Source organism: Pinus tabuliformis, chromosome 9 (assembly GCF_031772625.1).
Source record: "Pinus tabuliformis cultivar Carrire ecotype Pingquan chromosome 9, CPIR1, whole genome shotgun sequence".
Classification (NCBI taxonomy): domain Eukaryota; kingdom Viridiplantae; phylum Streptophyta; class Pinopsida; order Pinales; family Pinaceae; genus Pinus; species Pinus tabuliformis.
In genome coordinates this window covers 1,911,817,531-1,911,836,060 of record NC_142307.1, presented here as the reverse complement: position 1 = coordinate 1,911,836,060, position 18,530 = coordinate 1,911,817,531, and the positions used below count along the sequence as shown (strand labels likewise).

General features: G+C 36.5%; 1 pseudogene; it reads left to right on the top strand.

Moving 5' to 3' along the window:
* LOC149156579 (putative F-box/kelch-repeat protein At4g39290) overlaps nucleotides 1-17,758 on the top strand; it is a 56,901-nt pseudogene extending 39,143 nt beyond the window's left edge.
* Nucleotides 17,759-18,530: the final 772 nt, after the last annotated feature.

Genomic DNA, 18,530 nt, shown 5'->3' with positions numbered 1-18,530 from the left:
AGGGTTAGTCGGTAAAACTAGGGTTTGCTAGGGTTTGCATTTCCTTTCAGCTTTCAGCTTCTTTCTGCAAGTAGATTAGCCTCTTTTGAGTTAGCTTTCATCCATCACAGTTAAAATATTCTTCTAAGAACTCATAGAAGTTGGCTTAAGCTCCTAGCGAACTTGTGCCAGCTGATCAAGTGACAGCCTGCAGTAAGAGCTAGTACTTGTGCATATAGCACTGTCGCTTCCAAGTTTGTTACGAACTACCGAGTTGATAAAAGTAAAGAAGGGAGTCCCACGAGTTGCAACATCATTGCTATAATACTAGACCCCACAATCTTTTTGGCGCCATTGCCGGGGAAGCGCGAGAGTACTTTGTGATTACTGGTTTTTTCTATTTTTTCTGCAACATTCTGTTAAGTAGTTTATTTCATTTTAATTCCACAATTTCATTCCAGTAAGTGTAGATTAGCTATTTCCTGCTTTCATTTCAATTCCGCAATTTCGTTTCAGCAAGCATAGATTAGCATTTTCTGCTTTCATTTCAATTCCGCAATCTCATTTTAGCAAGCGTAGATTAGCATTTCCTGCTTTCATTCCAATTCTGCAATTTCATTTCAGCAAAATAGAATAGTCCTTTTCTTCTTTCATTTCAATTCTACATTTTCATTTCAGCAGGATAGATTTTAGTTAGTTGCAGTTCAATCTATTTCAATTTTGTAGGTACAAGCATAGAAAAAAAGAAAAATCAACCAAAAAGATTTCCTTTCATGCCTTATAGGAGTAGAGATAAGTTAGAAAAATGTTTGCACAACACCCCCACTACTTAACATAGCCAACCTTCTCTCTTCTTCAATGGCTATGATTAAGAAGAACCCTTAGGTGGACAACAATAAATATTTTGAAGAACCTCTAGGGGAGAAGAAGAAGAAAACATTCCTCTGGAGAAAATGGCTGAAAACAGAAATGTTGGGAGCAGTTCCTTTTCTTCCAACTCATCCATTGAAGGTGAAATTGGAAACATGTGGGAAGATTTTAAGAGCGAGATGAGGCAGTTTCTTGCCATGCAAATGGATACCATGTGGATCCAAAGGAAGCAAGAGGAAGCTGAGAGGGCTTTCGCCATCTTTTTTCCTAGGTGCACTAGAAAGCATCCTAGGAACGAATGTCCATTGCACTCCATAGAAGTGTGTTTTGTCTGTGAAGGAGACCATCCTACGAATCAGTGCCCTTCCTTGCCTGAAATCAAAGCTGCATATCAGAGGGACAAAGGAGCCATTGAACCACTCTATTGTATAAACCAAAAGAGGCTACATGGACCCATACCTTACCAGCAGGGAATGCAAGGGACATCCCAGACCTATTACAACCCCTATCAAGCCACTTCCATGCCTTCTTGGGGCCCCCCTACTCAACCTTCATGGTCCACACCTCCTCCTTGGTCCTTCACATCTCCATATTATGCAAACTAGCTTCTCATCCATTTCACCCCTACGCTCAGCCACAGCCTCAGTGGAATGCATCTCATGAAGGGTAGAGGCCGTAGTACAACAATCCTCCCGCTCCTTTTCCTCCACTGCCTGCTCAATTGCAACCATTGCCTCCTGCTCCACCAAGGCAGCCCCAAATGCCTGCTCAACCGAACTCGAACCCAAATAACAGGCAGGCTCAGCAAGTATATAGTGGGAAACCACCTACCCAACCACAACCCCATCCACATCCATCTCAAATATACACCCCCACTCAACTACCTGTACCACCATTTCCAAACCCGCACATTGGAGTAGCTCAACTTAATTACAATGCTAAGGCACAACATTTCCAAACAACTCCTTTTGAGCTCAATGATATTCACTATAGCTCAGGAAGAGTATTGCAAGAAAGAGATTATATTGATATCATTGAAGGACCACATCCAGCAGAAGAAGATGCAAAAGAGAAGAGCAAATAATAATGGGCTACACTTAATGAAGAGAAGACATCAAAATCAGAGATCAAGAGAGCTTCCTCATGGTTACCATCAAATCCTCAATGTATCCAAGAGAAAAATCAACAAAAAGAGGAAGATGAGAAGGTCATCGTAGAAGGTGACATGAAGAATGATTCAGATCATCAAAAGGACCAAGGATATCAGAGCTATATTGAGATATGGTTCCAGACAGTCACTAAGTTGCGGTAGTACTCTCTTCCTCAGCTATTCTTGATCCCTTCAAAGTCAAATCATCTGGTCTCTGAAATCTGGATACTTGTCAAAGCATGCATTTGAAGCCTCCACATCATTTTATCTATCATCTCGATGTGCACATGGCTCCATTGGAAGTATTCTTATACTTGAAAATGATTTTGTTTTTCAAGCAGGGTAGGGTAGAAAAAAAAAAAGAAAAAAGAAAAAGAAAAAATGAAAAATAAGAGAAAAAATAAAAATCTAAGGTGAAAACCTCCTTGGAGGTGCCCCAAATTGGCTCATTGATTAAAAACCTCCATGAGGCGGTCAATGGGTTAGAAAGAAGAGAAAAGAAAAAGGGAATAAGATCTCTGGGTGAAAACCTCCCTTGGAGGCACCCATGGTAGGCAATTAGGGTGAAAACCTCCTTGAGGCACCCTAGTTGTTTTCCAAAAAAAAAACGAAGAGAAAAAGAAAAATAGACCTAATTTCTGGTGAATAAATTGCAGGTTGCAAGAAGGACATTGCAGGTTAGGAGGATCGCACAAGAAAAAGACATAGGTTAGCACCAGGCTACAAGCATCCCTCACAATCCATTCCTCCATGACCACTACCGTTTCCTAATATTTGGTTTCATTCGGGCTAAGATTTCACCTTCTACAGGAAGTTGTGTGTCTTCTACAGGAAGATCCTATAGAACCTACAGACAAGTCAAAATCGATCTCAGAGGAGGACCTGAAGGTTGAGAATCTATCTATGAGGCCTATAAACATCCCTGTTTCCATCCATCACCATATGTCACCCTTCTCCATCATCCTTGACATTCTTTCTGCCTCACTATGATTCTTTTCTGAAAACTGTGTTTTTTATAGGAAGTTCCTGTAGAAATTACAGAGAGCTAGAAATGGAGTTCAAAATCAGTTTGAGGAATAGGGAAGCTTCATAAAGGGTTTATAAATCCCCCTGTAGTCTTCAAACTCCTCTTCCATTGATTCGAAGTCTGCATTACAACCCAAGATCATTTTTTTCAAAAACTGCAGAATGCTCTGATACGAAAATACATAGAGTAGAAATTTGTTTTCTCCCTAACTTGAAAACCATGCGTCCATTTAAAAAATTGTTTTATGGGGAGTTGTATAGGGATGATGGCAACATGCCCAAGCAATTTCAGTGAATTCCTATGCACGGTTTCCAAGAAATCAACCTCCATCACCTTCAGCCATTTTTGCATTTTCTCCATAACCATGCATCCATTTCAAAACCTGTTTCATGGGAAGATGTATATGGGTGATAGTAACCTGCCCAAGCAATTTCAGCCAATTCTAGTGCACGGTTTCCGAGAGATTGACCTCTATCACCTTCAGCCATTTTTAGTTTTTCTCGAACTCTATGCATCCATTGACCACAATGTTGCTATGGGAGGTGCATAATGATGATAGAAACATGCCCAGAAAGTTTCAAGTCAATCTGATCTATTGTTTGGGAGATATGGACGAAACAAGTCGTTGTCCTGCAAAAATCCAGCATCAGCAACATGAGGGTGCAAATCTGAACATTGAAACAAAATCCTGCAGCTTAGATCCAGCTAGAGGATACCTACACAAGAAAAATAGCCACGTATTAGCAACCAAACTAGCATGCATCCATAGAAACAAAGGCATGCAGCAGAAGGAAAGGCCACAACACCTCACAACAAACACATTCGACTTCCAAGTACGTGACTAAACCTGTTCCTTTGTTGCATGAATGTAATTTAAGAACTTCATGGACAGTGAGATGGTTTTGATTAAACAAGATCAGTGGCTAGCTAACTGGCCACCCTCATCCAGTTCAGACAACGCCTCGTTTAGTTCAAACAGTGCTTAGTGGGTGCAATTGGCATGTGTGCTCAGCCATCTTGGGAAGAAAATTGAAAATAGGTAGTGGTGGTTGTTTAAACTCCAACATAATTGATGGAAATGATTACGAGCAAGTAGCATATAGTTTCATAACAGAACTGTAGTCTGCATGGGGCCAACGTACATCCAGCCACCTCATCTCCTCACCACGAATCACGCTAGCAGTTAAAAGATAGCTCAGTTAACGCATTCACCAATCTTTGTTCACTGTGCCTTCATGACGTTCTTGACTGGAGTACGCATCTACCACTTCCAGAGCAGCTAACCAGTCATCCTCCACCAGATTTTTGCTTTTTTTTTGAAAATCTCCCACCTATCGGACTCTACAGAAAGCATAGTTTCATTATACAGGAACACTGTCTACAGGAAGATTTCTACAGGAAGGGCAGAGAGCAGCTTTGCAGCCAGAAAATTTGAGATTTTTTTCAAAATTCAATCTTGAAAAGAGGTAGGCCCAGGAAACTGCTTTGCATATGATATATTTATATAAGGTGGAGGATTAAAAACACAATATTGGGTTGAAAGAAAGGAAAGTGAAGCTTAAAAGTCTACCTGTGTTTTTTTTCCTTCTCTGAGTTCTATAGAGTCTCTCCATTTTTTTACTCTGCATCCAAAATCTGCCTTTTTCTTTCTCACATTCTTCTGAAAAAAGGGATGCAACCATAGAAGCCAACCTGTGAAAAACCAAATTTGCAAGACTGTCCACTCTCTGAAGAAAAAACATTATGTTATAAATATTCTCTGTTTTGTCAAAAGTATTGATTTTTCTCAAAAACTGAGAAGAAAATTCAAGTTGGAAATAGTTTGAAGAAAAAATTTCAAATTGATGTTGTGAAAAAGAAGAACATGAGAAATTCCTGATTCCAGAAAGACAAACCTTAGCCATTTCTCTATTTCCGGTTTTGAAAGTTTGTTTCCTCCCTCCTCACCTGAACATTTCCAGCAGTCACTACACATCATGATAGGGAGATTTTTAGAAATATGGCAGGGGAAGATGAGGAGGAAATAGAAAAAGAGGAAAAGACCAAAATGGAGAAAGAAGAACTTGAAATAGAGGAGGAAATCAAAACAGAAGATGAGAAGGAAGACCCAGAATAGAAAAGAAAAATACTAAAGCAGAGAAGGCAGAAACTAAACAAGATGAGAAGAAAACCAAAACAGAGCTTGAGGAAGAAAAGCTAATAGAGGCAGAGAAGACAAAATAAGAGGAAAAAAAGGAAGAAGAGACACACCCTGAGATATCACGGACACAAGCAGAAACAGGGGGCATAGAGATTTCTACAGGAAGGGAAGGAAAAGAACATCAAAAAGAGAAATCCCCTACAATGTTGGCAAGGGAAGCACTAGCTGTGCTTCCTGCATTAAGCACACCTACAAAACAAAAAGGAAAAAGAAAAAGGCAGACCTCCATGTATTTAAAGGCCAGGAAAAGCACGAGAATTCAAAAAAGCAGAATAGGAGGAGCAGTGGAAGGACATGGAAAAGAAGGCAGAATTTTGTGGCACACATGAGTAGACCACATTAGAAGTTTAGGATGATAGGGAGGCCACAGGGCCATCAAAGATGAAGAGATAGATTAGTTGCTCAGAGGATGAGCAACACTTTCAGTAGGAGGTGTTGATGAGCCCCATAAATGGGTAATTATATGGGCTCATTTAGCCTCCTAATTCGACTTAATCCACCATTCTCATTAGCTTATTGCATGTTTTTTATTATATTTATGCTAATAGAGTGAATTGGGTTAGTCATTATGCCAAAAAGTCTAATGTGTGTTGTATGCAGATTTTTGGTCAATTTTGAGACAAAATCAAAGGTTTAATGAGCACTTGGCAGCCAAATTTGTGGAAGAACAAGGGAGAGGATTTGTAGGAAGGTGTCCCCTTCATTTATGATCCCTTACCTCAAATTCTCCACCAGAAGCTCAGAGTTCAAGGGCCACCACATCGATGATCACAAGGGCAGCCGAGCAGGGCTAGTAAAGTTGCTGTTAACTGCAAGTTTTGGCAGCCGAGTTCCTAAAGTTTAGGAGGATTTTTGAGGTCCTCAATTTGTATAAATAAGAAGGCTTAGGGCCTCAGTTTGGTTAATAAGATATTATTCAGATGTTATTTAGATTTTAGTCAGTAGGTTAGTCATTTTGTTAGTCTATTTTCGCACTTTAGTGCAGCTCTGTATCAGCACATTTTCGAGCTTTTTCTTGTAGACAGTTTTTGGGATGTAACTATTATTTCTTGATAAATAAATATGAATCCAGCTTTGCACCAGCTCTAATATTTCTTAGGAGGTTGTAGCTCTTGGGGTTGGGCCTAACCCAAGTGCCCAGTACCTCCTTTGTGTATTTTTATGTGTCTTCGTTGCATTCATAGAATAATTTCTGTTATTTAGGTTAAGATCTTGCTTTGTTACTTAGGTTGTTTTTGATGATTAAGATAAATTTTCATATTTCAAGTTGATTTGAAAGTTTGGTAACAAAAAAGAGCTACAAAAAGGCCATCAAGCAATCCTTGATCTCATCTCTCCCTCCTTGGGACTATGAGCTGAGACTAAGGCATACTTGCTGCCACAAAAACACTGTTTTTGCCTCTCCGTGCAATTGCTAGTGTTAGATTTTTTTTAGTTAGAAAAGTTGATACCAGTTGTACTTGCATGTTTAGATCTATTCTTTCTTAATTTCTGTAATTATCTTGCATGATTTCCTATCTATAAACTTTTGTTCATCATGTTTCTGGTTTTTAGGTCAGATTAGGTCAAAATAGATAGATCTCTAGTTTTTCTAGTCTTTGTTCGATCAATTTTCGAAAATAGTGTGTAGAGCACCTGTAATACATCCTTGCCTATCCTTCCTCCATCATACAATCTGCTCCAACTCCTAATCCAAGATCCCTTCCCTTCATTTGCCACACTTTTCCAATTTTCCCTAATTTCTACATTCTTGTGCAACATTGCTCCCTCCATCCTTGAACAAATCCAACCACCTTCATCACTCCTTAGCTTCATTTACCAGGTCCTAGACCCCTTCACATCCTCATCCATCCTCCATTTCCACTTTCCCACTATCTTTCCTCCATCAACCCTCTAAAATCCTCTTTCGGCTCTTCCTGTAGAACTTCCTGTAGAACATCCTGTAGAACCCCTGCAGACTTCCTGTAGAAGCTCACGTGGGCAGTTTTTTGAGATTTGATCACTATGAAACTCTCTGGAAGGGTGCTAGGGACCCCTTAGGCCCTCTTCTCACCTTCCCAACCTCCTGCAAGTGCCCACTCCATTTCATTTCGCCAATCAACCTCTGCACAGTAAAAAACAATTAAAGCACATGCATAATAATTCTGCAAGATTACTCAAAAATACAAAAAGATGATTTTTCCATATTTTCCTTTAGAAGTAGCTTAGTCACATGCATTTTACCTTTCCAAGAGTCAATGGCATCCATTTCAACAACTTTCATCTCTTTTCTTGCACCAGTAGGGTTAGTCGGTAAAACTAGGGTTTGCTAGGGTTTGCATTTCATTTCAGCTTTTAGCTTCTTTTTGCAAGTAGATTAGCCTCTTTTGAGTTAGCTTTCATCCATCACAGTTAAAAGCTTCTTCTAAGAACTCATAGAAGTTGGCTTAAGCTCCTAGTGAACTTGTGCCAGTTGATCAAGTGACAGCCTGCAGTAAGAGCTAGTACTTGTGCATATAGCACTGTCGCTTCCAAGTTTGTTACGAACTACTGGGTTGATAAAAGTAAAGAAGGGAGTCCCAGGAGTTGCGACATCATTGCTGCAATACTGGAGCCCACCAGTTCCTCTGGGTGCAACAACCCTAAAAATCCTCCCTTAGATATAGACATAAAAATTCTCAGGCAGCTGGGTATGTAGGGACTCACTCTTCAAGGCATAGATAGAAAGGTTATCTCAAAGGACAAGGAGAAGGATTTCTGGCATCCTCCCCCAGAAGGATATTTGAAGTACAACATTGACGGGGCTTCAAAAGGAAACCTAGGAATCGCTGGGTATGGAGGAGTCTTAAGGGATGATGAGGGAAGTATCATCTGCATCTTCCACTGTCACTTAGGAACAACCACCAATAATATGGCGGAGCTAATGGCTTTGGAGCATTGCTCAGAATTGCTGAGTCAAAACAACTGCCAGAATGTAATAATAGAAGCAGACTCTGAATTTACCATCAACTCGGTAAAAAGAATTAGTAGTGGAACAGCTCCGGAGAAAGTCTCCAAAAACTGGAAACTCATCCGAGTTTTCCAAAGAATTCAGGGTCATCTCCAAGGTCTTCACACTGTTAGTTTTTACCATGTTCGAAGACAGGCCAATAAGCTGGTGAATCTTCTTGCCAATCAAGGTGTTAGCTGCACCGAAGACAGGGTCTCGATGGAGCGGCAAGAGCTGAGACAGAGTAGACTGAGAGCTCTTTGTTTCAAGCAAGCGGAAGAAGATAGGGTCATGTTTAAAAACAAAGCCACGGACATGATCTCGAAGCATTTCTCCTCTGTATGTGTCTAAGGTTTCAGGCTAGCTATTTTTGGGGGGTGGACAGACCACTGTTGGTTGCGGAAAATCCAGGGATAAGTGGAATGGACATCACTTACTATTAGATGGTTATCGGATGGTCAATCAGGGGTGTTCCAGGTTTAGGTGAAGGCAAAATGAATGTGGAACAGGACTACAAAGTTTCCAGCAGTAGGTTTACACAGAACTTTAGGCTCCGGGAAGTAAAACCGCTTCTTGGGCGGTTTTTGGCTGATCACACCACCCTCAAATGAAAACTAGTTTCTGTGATTTCAGAGCGATCCCACTCGGCATTCAACACGGGGAAGGGAGGTGGTTTCGTATACCGTACTCCATCACACACAATCGTTCGGTCATCTTGGTTGATGCGAAATCATTTGCATCCGTGGGATCTCGCAGCGGGGATCAACGGTTAAGTTCGTTCGAGTTGTTTTGTGGGGTGGGAACGTTATACACCAGTCAACTTTGCGGGATGATCTACTCCTTGGTCGTCGAACTGGGTGCGGAGATGGACAATGCAGATTATGGGGGATTTTTGTGGGGTCGGGATGCAAAAGATTCCAAGGGTTTTCTTTTCCCTCCAAACTCAGGATATAAATAGGGTTTGTTGTCCTAGAGTTATGAGGTTTTCCTTGTAAGGATGGATTTTTAACCTTTGGGAGTCAGCTTTTTATCTATCTCCTGTTTCTTCGGTGTTGGAAGGACGTGTGTAAATATTGTAAACTAATTTTGGCTTAATGAAATAGAAGGACTGACACTTGCTTAAGCAAAAAAAACAGTATTAAGCATTTTACTTTTATTGTCAAAAACATAAAATAAAAGGAAATGAAAAAGAAAAAGAAAATATATATATATATATATAAAGAAAATAAAAAAAATGAAAAGGGTATTTAAAGAAAAAAATAGATATATATTCAAAAGAAAAAATAAATAAAGAGTGATGAAAACCCTTAGAAAAATCAAAATGTGCGAGCTAGCTCAAATGTCACATTAGATATTAAATAAATTAAAAAAAAATTAGTTTAAATCACAAATTCAATCATGATTAGTTAATTGTTAATAAAGTTTTGGTTGATATGACTTTTTTTCGTATGTGATATCAATCACGCTACAATAAAGCGCCATGATCTATTCCACCAAGATCGATGGACGTCACCAACTTCAGACCTCCTTTGCTTCGCTTTCTGTATGTGTCACTTTCCGATCGATTTCGTGTTAGAAAATTATATATTACAGAGAAATGGAACACAAAATTATCGCAGAAACATAAACACAAAAAACACATAAAACAAGAGATACATAGATATACGTGGTTCACCGAATTTGGACTATGTCATCAAAGAAACAACTAGTCCTTCCTTTACATTATCCAAAAAAATGAAGAAAGACAGTCTACAACAAATCCACTGTATTTTCCTCTTCACTCTTACACAATCTCCTCTCTCTTTATCTCTCAGAATGAATACACACCTATCCAGCCACAATACAATTCCCTTATATATAGTGAAGTGTTTCTCTCTAGGGAAAAATCCATAAATTAAACATAACTTCTACTGTCAGATCATTTGCGTAATGAACGACTCAGATTGACTATGAGATTGCAATATTTTACAAGGAAATTTTACATATATTTTTAGCTTTGGGAGCACTACCCCCGAACCCTAGCCAGGGGGGCTCATAAAATCTCTTTCGCCACCCATGGACCCCCCTGAGGGTAATTAAAAAATGGGTGGTGTTGCCACCCCATTATGAACTGGGGTCCAACACGGTGATACCTCTGAATAAAGAAGATAATCAGGCTCCACACCCAACATTTCAGTCCCCCCTCCGCCTAAACTATTTACTGCTTAACCTCCCCTTTGAAATCCACCTTCCCTCATTCCCGCCTAAATAATAACTATCAATATTGTTCTCGCCAATCCAATCCTCCTTTTCCAAGTGTCATGTTCCTATTCCAACTATTATATTACGTTAATTATATATTCCAAGAATACAATCATTGCCAAAATTTATGAACCCGCTCCATTAATGGACATTTTTCAACGGTAAATGCTCTCACCCATAAAATAAAATAAAACCCCGTTCAACTATCCTTTTCTCTACTTTTCTACGATGCTGAGTGATTGAGCCTACTACTGCAACCAAGAATCAAGCCAAACAGTTTTCAACCAACCAACTCCTGGGTAATTACAATATTCTATTTCATTTGTTTTAAAAATGTCTTCAAAGGGTAAAACTAAAGCCCTAGTGGAAAATCCTATGCTACCCCCTGTAATTGACCTAAATCACCAACCCTTAGTAGATCAACATTATAAAATATCTTAAACCAATTGTGATTTTGATCTTTACAAACTCCATAATTGGTTAAAACAATTTTTTTTTGATCTTAGTGACAGATTGAGTTTGTGGGACTCCTTCCTACCTCAATTCATTTTTCCACAAACCCATCATTTCCCAGAATTTGTCTCATGGTGCCATTTCAGGTACATACCTAGTCAAAGAGCTATTGTTGCCTAGAACAATGACATCCTATTCACAATTACCCCTGAATCCATATGTCAAATGCTCCAAATCCAAAATTCAGCCTCTCTACACCCCTTCTCTGTAGGCTCCCTCACGGAACTCTACCAAAACCCGACATTCCCCACAGAGGCAAAATTTTTGAGACATTTATGCCTGAAAGTGTCCAATTGCCAAAAACAAACCCACCTTACCCATCCTCAATGTTTCCAAAAATGACAAAACAAATTATTTCTATAGTTTCTTGTTTGTTGGGCTATCAAATCGATCAATGGGTTGATGAAGAAATTAGCGTTTTTCTTTCAGTGTTTTCAGCAAGAGAAAATCCTTAAGTTATTTTTTATTATAGTGAATTATTGGCAGGGTTTGTCCATGAACAATTTCTTAAATTTTCCACTGAAGGTGTTTTCAGGCATGCTTCAGTCTTAGTTTACTTGTTCCTATTTCATCAAGAAGACACATTGCAATTTCAACTACAGAATCTAGATTAATAGGGAAATTCACAATGTGTGATTCATTGGACTTCCTTGGTAAGGAAGAATACCAATGAATTCACATTCAGTGATTATATGGATAAATTTTTATACAGAGTTTCTTTCCTACTTAATAGTGATGTTGAACCTAGAATTGGACCTGAGATTAAGAGAATTCTACATCTCAATGAACAGACAAAGACAGGTGACTGGTACCTATATCAAAACTACACCGAGATCAGAGTGTATGGATGTGAATTGCCTCCATATAAATTGCCTAAGTTTGTTCCCATAAGGATTTTTTCATTAGAGTATATTAGGAAAATGATAAATATGGATGAGCTACACTTTGTGTCATCCAAAAAGAAATCTCAGTTTAAGATCAAAACACAGGTTGAACCCTTGGGATAAGCTATCAAGAAGAATTATATTCATTTGAAGTTCTCTGATTTTAATGAAAGGAGTTTGAATTTACCTCAATGTAGTTGTGTTCTTGTCTGTTATTCGTTGTTATTTCATTTCATATTGTAAATTCTTGCATATATTTACTATTGAATGAAGAAATCTAGGTAAGATAAGGTTGAGTATCAACCTGTCTGAAATCCCCTATGAATTTATAATTTATTACAAAGATTAGTTTATTGCATTGTTTGTCTGAAATAACTCCTCTACATCTTTAAATTGTCACTTCTTCAACAATTTAAATATATTTTTGTTTTTCTCTAAACATTGGTTACATGTACCTTTTCCATATGGTTAATTAAATAATTTGTCTATTTTTTATAGACCATAGACTTTTTGGTTTATGCCTTACACATCGCTTTTAAACCAAATTTCTATCAAGAGGTGGTTGACTTTGGGAGTCTCAAATACCTTGTAATGATTGTCCAAGACATTTTGGAGATTGGGAGAAATAGATGATTTCGATGTGGGAACCTCTAGTGAACATAATTATGCAATTATGCCTTGTTGTTCTTTCTTTAGAAGCTTTTTCATTCCATTAGCATTTATTATCTTTCTCGGTTTCCCTTTGATACCCCTTAATTCAACTTCCTTTCCTTCCAAACAAAACTTCATGAAACCTTCTTGAAAATTAAAAGCTATTGTACCGAAGGATTGTAGCCATTGGACTCCTAGTACAACATCAGCACCACTGATTGGAATGGAAAGCATTGGGCTATTCAATACATATTCTACCATGGATAGCTTGATATTATGGCACTTTCTAGATAAATTTATGGTTCCTCCACTTGCAACCATCACTTGACACTCTCGTGCTGCATATAAGAAGCAATTCAATTCCTTGGCTATCTTACAATGAATAAAATTATGGGTACTGCCCAAATCAATCAACACTGTTACCTTTTTCTTATTGATATGTCCTTCTATCTTAATATTTTGAGGAGTGGTAATTCTAACCAATTCATTAGAAGATATGGTTGGATTCATTTCTTCTTTCTCTAGGGTTTGTTCCTGGTGTATATTCTCTTCTTTTGATGTTTCTTGTTCCTTTTCTTTCTCCTCTTCACAATCTAAGTAAAATAATTTCTTCTCAGCACAATTATGACCTTTAGTGTATTTTCTATCACAACTGTAACAAAACCATTTTCCTCTTTTCTCTTCCAATTTTTGTGGTGTCAATATTGTAGGCTATGGAAGGCTAGGAGAAATAACACTTCCATCTTTATAGTTGAGTGGTAGGCTTCCTTATTTCCATAATTTTGTTTTACATTTTTCTTGCCTACCTGAACTCCTTCTCTAATGAATCAGGTTCCGGAAGGTGAACCTCATGTTGGATGTTATACATTAAATTCCCTATGAACACTTCAATCCTATGCTCCTTTGGAATATCTTTTACCCTTATATTCAATTTTTGGAAGTCTTGAATGTGCTCCATCATTGATCCGTTTCGTTTGAGATTTATCAATTGGTTAAAAAAGGTGTTGATTTTTGTATCCTAATAATGTGTTATCATTTCTTCCGTAAAAATTTCCCAAGTGACAATTTGTTTACGACAAAAAAGCCATCAATACCATACATATTGATTTGGTTCCAAATATAAAGTTGCAATCCGTACCTTTTGTGTGTTTTGAGCATTATGAAGATCGAAATATTGTTCCATTTGTAGTATCCATGTTACAAGATCCTTGCCATCAAAATTCATCATATCGATCTTTGGAATGTGGTGGGTCATTGTTCCAATGTTAAAGTCTATGAAATCATGATTAACATTTCTTTTGTTCTCATTATGTGTTTCCTCAACTACCTTTTCTTGTAGCAAATTTGTCAAACCTTCCTTCAAACCTTCCATGTCTTTCTTCAAATATTCAATGTTGGCATTCTTCGAATCATGACTAACATTTTTTTTTCTTCTCGTTATGAGTTTCCTCTACTACCTTTTCGCTATTAGGAAGCCTTTCTTGTAGCAACTTTGTCAAACCTTCTTTCCAACTTTCCATGTCTTTCTTTCAATCTTCAATGTTGTCTTTCATACCATATATCTTAGCTTTCACGCATTTCTTTAAACCATCCATATTGTCTTCCATTCCATTCATATTATCTTCCATGTCATTCATCTTAGCTTCGATGCCTTTATTTAAAACATCCATCTTAGCTTTTATTACTTTTTGTGAGAGTGAAATTTGTTGCAGTTGGTCTTGTAATTTTGATATATCATGTTGCATTTCTTCATCTTCTTCATGAGTCATGCTCGAGATTTCAGGTTGCTTACTAGGTGTTTCCATTTTCTTTCTTAGGGGAATCAATTAATGATAATAATGCTTCACTATGCCCTTTGAATTCCTTCAAACTAATTTTTCAAACCAAACTTATGGAAAATTAAAAAAAAACTACACACCTTTTTTGTCTTTTTAGGTGCTCAATATTGAATCTTCTATATCTCTGTAATTTATGATCTCCAAGGTTTGAAATTGTGTCCTATCATAGAACGTTGAGTCCTCTTTCTAACACCACAAGTCTGATCAATATTGGATTCTCCAAGGAAGAGTTATTCCAAATCTCCCACGATGACTTGATTATATACTTGTTCAGTAGAGCAAACTTGTATGAAGTGCCACGTGTCACTGTGTCAACCTTAGGACGTGAAACAGATACAAGTAGAACTAAATTCCGTCTTCTTTCTGTAACTTGTTAGTAAATTTCAATATGATTCTCAGAAAACATGTTATGACGATTTTCCTCAGGTCACCTGTTTTGGATATAATTCTGGATCCTACAAAAAACCAAACTTCCTTGGATCATAGCTCTGAAAATATAGTGAGAAAAGATCTTAAATTCTGACCCGAGGTTCATAGATATATTAGGTCAAACAGATTTATTTGTTAGATTCTAAAATGTCGCAGAAAAACATTATAGAGAAAATGCCACGATGACCTATTTGGAGCAGCGAAACCCTAGAATTCAAAGCTCTGACACCAAATGTTATGAAACCAACTCACAAAAAGATAGAAAAGATAGATCAATGCCTTAGAAATTAGCCTCTTCGAGGGGGAAGCCTCCTTTACATTACACAAATGAACAATTCTTGAATGATATAAATGACAAAACCCTCCTTTCTAAATATAGGAGTCTAACGGATCAGAATATAATCAAAGCTGACATAAAAATAATAATACAAGGGCACAAAAATAATAATAGTGGGCTTCTATGGGGCACAATAATAATAATATGGGGACAATATGGGCACAAAAATAACAATAAAGACTACAATGACAATAGTAATGGGGGAATCACTAGTATTATAGGGACATAACAAACCTCTCGCCGTGAATATTTCTTTGTACTTCTATATGCTTCCATTTATCACATATTCGATTTATTATATCCACTTGGAAGTCACCAATGACTTCCCCTTAGGTCTCGATAGAATTTAGCACACATCATTCTTCATGTTGGAGTGGTATTCCTCCGTCATGGAATCCTTCCAAACTTGTTGTCTTGCTACCTCCTTGTAGTTGGATGGCTCAAAATAAATTATGCAACTCATTAGTCTTGCATATCCTGAGTAGTTCTTAGTACATTTTCTTTCCCTGAAAGTGTCATGGGGATATGCATACCATTTTTTATCTTTCCATGTACTTCGAAGCCATGCCAACCTCTTCTTGGATTTTGGAATGACCGTAAGTGAGTGCACTAGATCAATGGGCCTTTGATGGTCTAAAGGATTCTCTACAAGTACAAAAGGACTTGAACACACATCCTTAGGATCCTCCTCATCCCCATCATCATCAGAGACCATTTGGATCTCCAATAGGCTGCATCCTTCCACTCTCCCTATCTGTCTTCTCCCTCTTAACTAAAATCTATTTTGGTAATATGGTACGGTTATATATGTCTATCAAATTTCTCCCTCTCGAACACAAATCACTCTTGTTGAGTTTATGCATGATACTAGGAGAATCCTCTTGGATGCCCTTTAAATATCCTAGGTTAATATTTTATGAAAACTAGTGGATCTATGTCATTATTTACCCCACATATATTCTCTAACCATTTACTCCTTGGTGCTATGAGGTTAAATATCTCCTCGCAATAAATTGTTTATTTAACTCCATTGGAATTAGGTTATAATCCACCCACATAGTATTTGACTTTGTTAAATAATTCCTCCATATTTTATGCAATTCATAAATTTAGGTAGAACTAAAGTAAATATGTGGTACTTTCTTTATATTTCGATAATGAAACATATTTACTATTGATTACTTCCCACTGTAATTTATGTAGCTCTTTTCATATATTTAGGTAGGAGTAAATGTAAATGTGTTATACACCAGCATAGATCCATCTTAAGTACGATCTAACATGAGGCTAGAGGGATCAAATTTTTTCCATGCAAACTTCTTTAGAATGAAAAATACATTGTTATTTTTTATTGTTTAAATTCTAAATAAAATATATATAAGACCAAATAAACGTTTTAGCCATAAAAACGATAATTGTTTCATGATATATACATAAATTTTTTTAAATGATCTATAATATATACATAATTGTCATTAAAATATTGTACATTATATGTGCATCCAAATTAAAATGGTTTTTTTATTATTAATGTATTGTTAAGTATATGTCAATATTAATTCGTATTAAAATATTTTATTGATAACTCACTTTCAATATATTTATGTATATATACCATTAAAATATTTTATTTTAACAATTATATATATATATATATATATATATATATATATATATATATATATATATATATATATATATATATATATATATATAGTTGATATCGACATAAATTAGTTAATATAGATCTTCAAATAATTTATTTAAATCTCTTGTTGAAATATTTTTGAAAAGTATAAGATTTAAACACACATTTTTTTTACTTCTAATTACTTTACAACATATTCATTTTTTTTAATTGTAGCCAACATTATTTTTCAATTTAGAACATAATTTTTATTTCTATTTTAAAGGGAATGGGTAGACAAAATTTCTTACACATCCCCTCATACTGGGTTTTAGAATGACCCTCTTGGATCAATAAATATTGTAACAACCCAAAAAAATTAACACTTTGTCAAAGCCTTTCTCCACCAAAGCTTTGATACCATGTTGATTTTCTAGTTCTAATTAGACAAGCACAATTTTTTGTAATTGTAATTACTTCCAATGATATATGATATTAATTTAGCACACTCCATAACATTATTAAGTAATTACATTAGGAAAATGTAACTTCTTAGAAACTCCAACCTCTTCCTCAGATTACTTCCATATGTGTGTATGTGTGAGAGAGAGAAATATGTGAGTGATAAATGAATGTGTGAGTAAATGAGAAATTCAAGTGTATTTTAAAGTGATGTTAGGGTGCTTAAGAGTTATGTTCCTTTGCAAATTAAATTAAATTTTCTTTCTTTTGATTTATAAATTATTTTTTTCTTTCTTTTAAATTGTGTAGCTAGGGAATACCTCCCGTAGAAACCAAAAAAATCAACATTTTGGGATGTCTTATGGGGGTTTGGGTTTTATTCTTTATCCCATTTTTTCAACCATCACCACATTAAGTAGTGATGATCCTTATGAGATGATACCCTACAATGTCATCAACTTTATTTTTGTAACCTGGAGGATATTGACCCAAAAAACAATCGTAATGAAACGAATTATTTTCGCTTACTTTGAAGGTAAAATCAAGGGGTATGATTTCGAACATAATATATGTCTTGTATAGCAAGGCACTGTGAAGTGTGTCCTTATGTTATACCATCTGCATTGCAAGACATTGGGAAGCATTTTCTTAGGATATATAATCTACATGGCCTCTTAGTAACGCTTCTCTTCCTATTCTTTACAAAATGGGGAATCCTATTACTAAGAGAAGTTCTGAAGAGTTTTATATTTGAGTACTATGCCCAAACAATAAAGTTGTAGGGGTGATTGGTAAGGGTGGAAATACTATCAAAACCATGAGGAAGGATATAGTATCAAGTTGTTAGGTCCCTATAACACTAGTGATTCCCCCATAACTATTGTCATTGTAGCCGTTATTGTTATTGTTGTGCACCTATTGTCCCCATATTCTTATTATTGTGCCCCATAGAAGCCCACCATTGTTGTTATTGTGCCTTATATTATTATTGTTATGTTGGCTTTGATTATATTGTGACCCCTTAGACTCCTTTATATAGAAAGGAGATTTTTTCATTTGTATCATCCAAGAATTGTTCATTTGTATAATTTAGAGGTTTCCCCCTCGAAGAGGCTGATTTCTAAGGTGTTGATCTTTCTTTTCTATTGTTTTGTGAGCTAGTTTCATAACATTTGGTATCACAACTTTGGATTCTAAGTTTCGCTGCTCCATACATGCCATCATGGAATTTTCTCTATAATTTTTTTCTATGACGTTTCTGAAGGTAAACACAAAAATAATTTGCGTAGAAATCATTCTGAACCTCGGGTTTGAATTTCAGATCTTGTCTTGCTATATTTTTAGAGATATGATC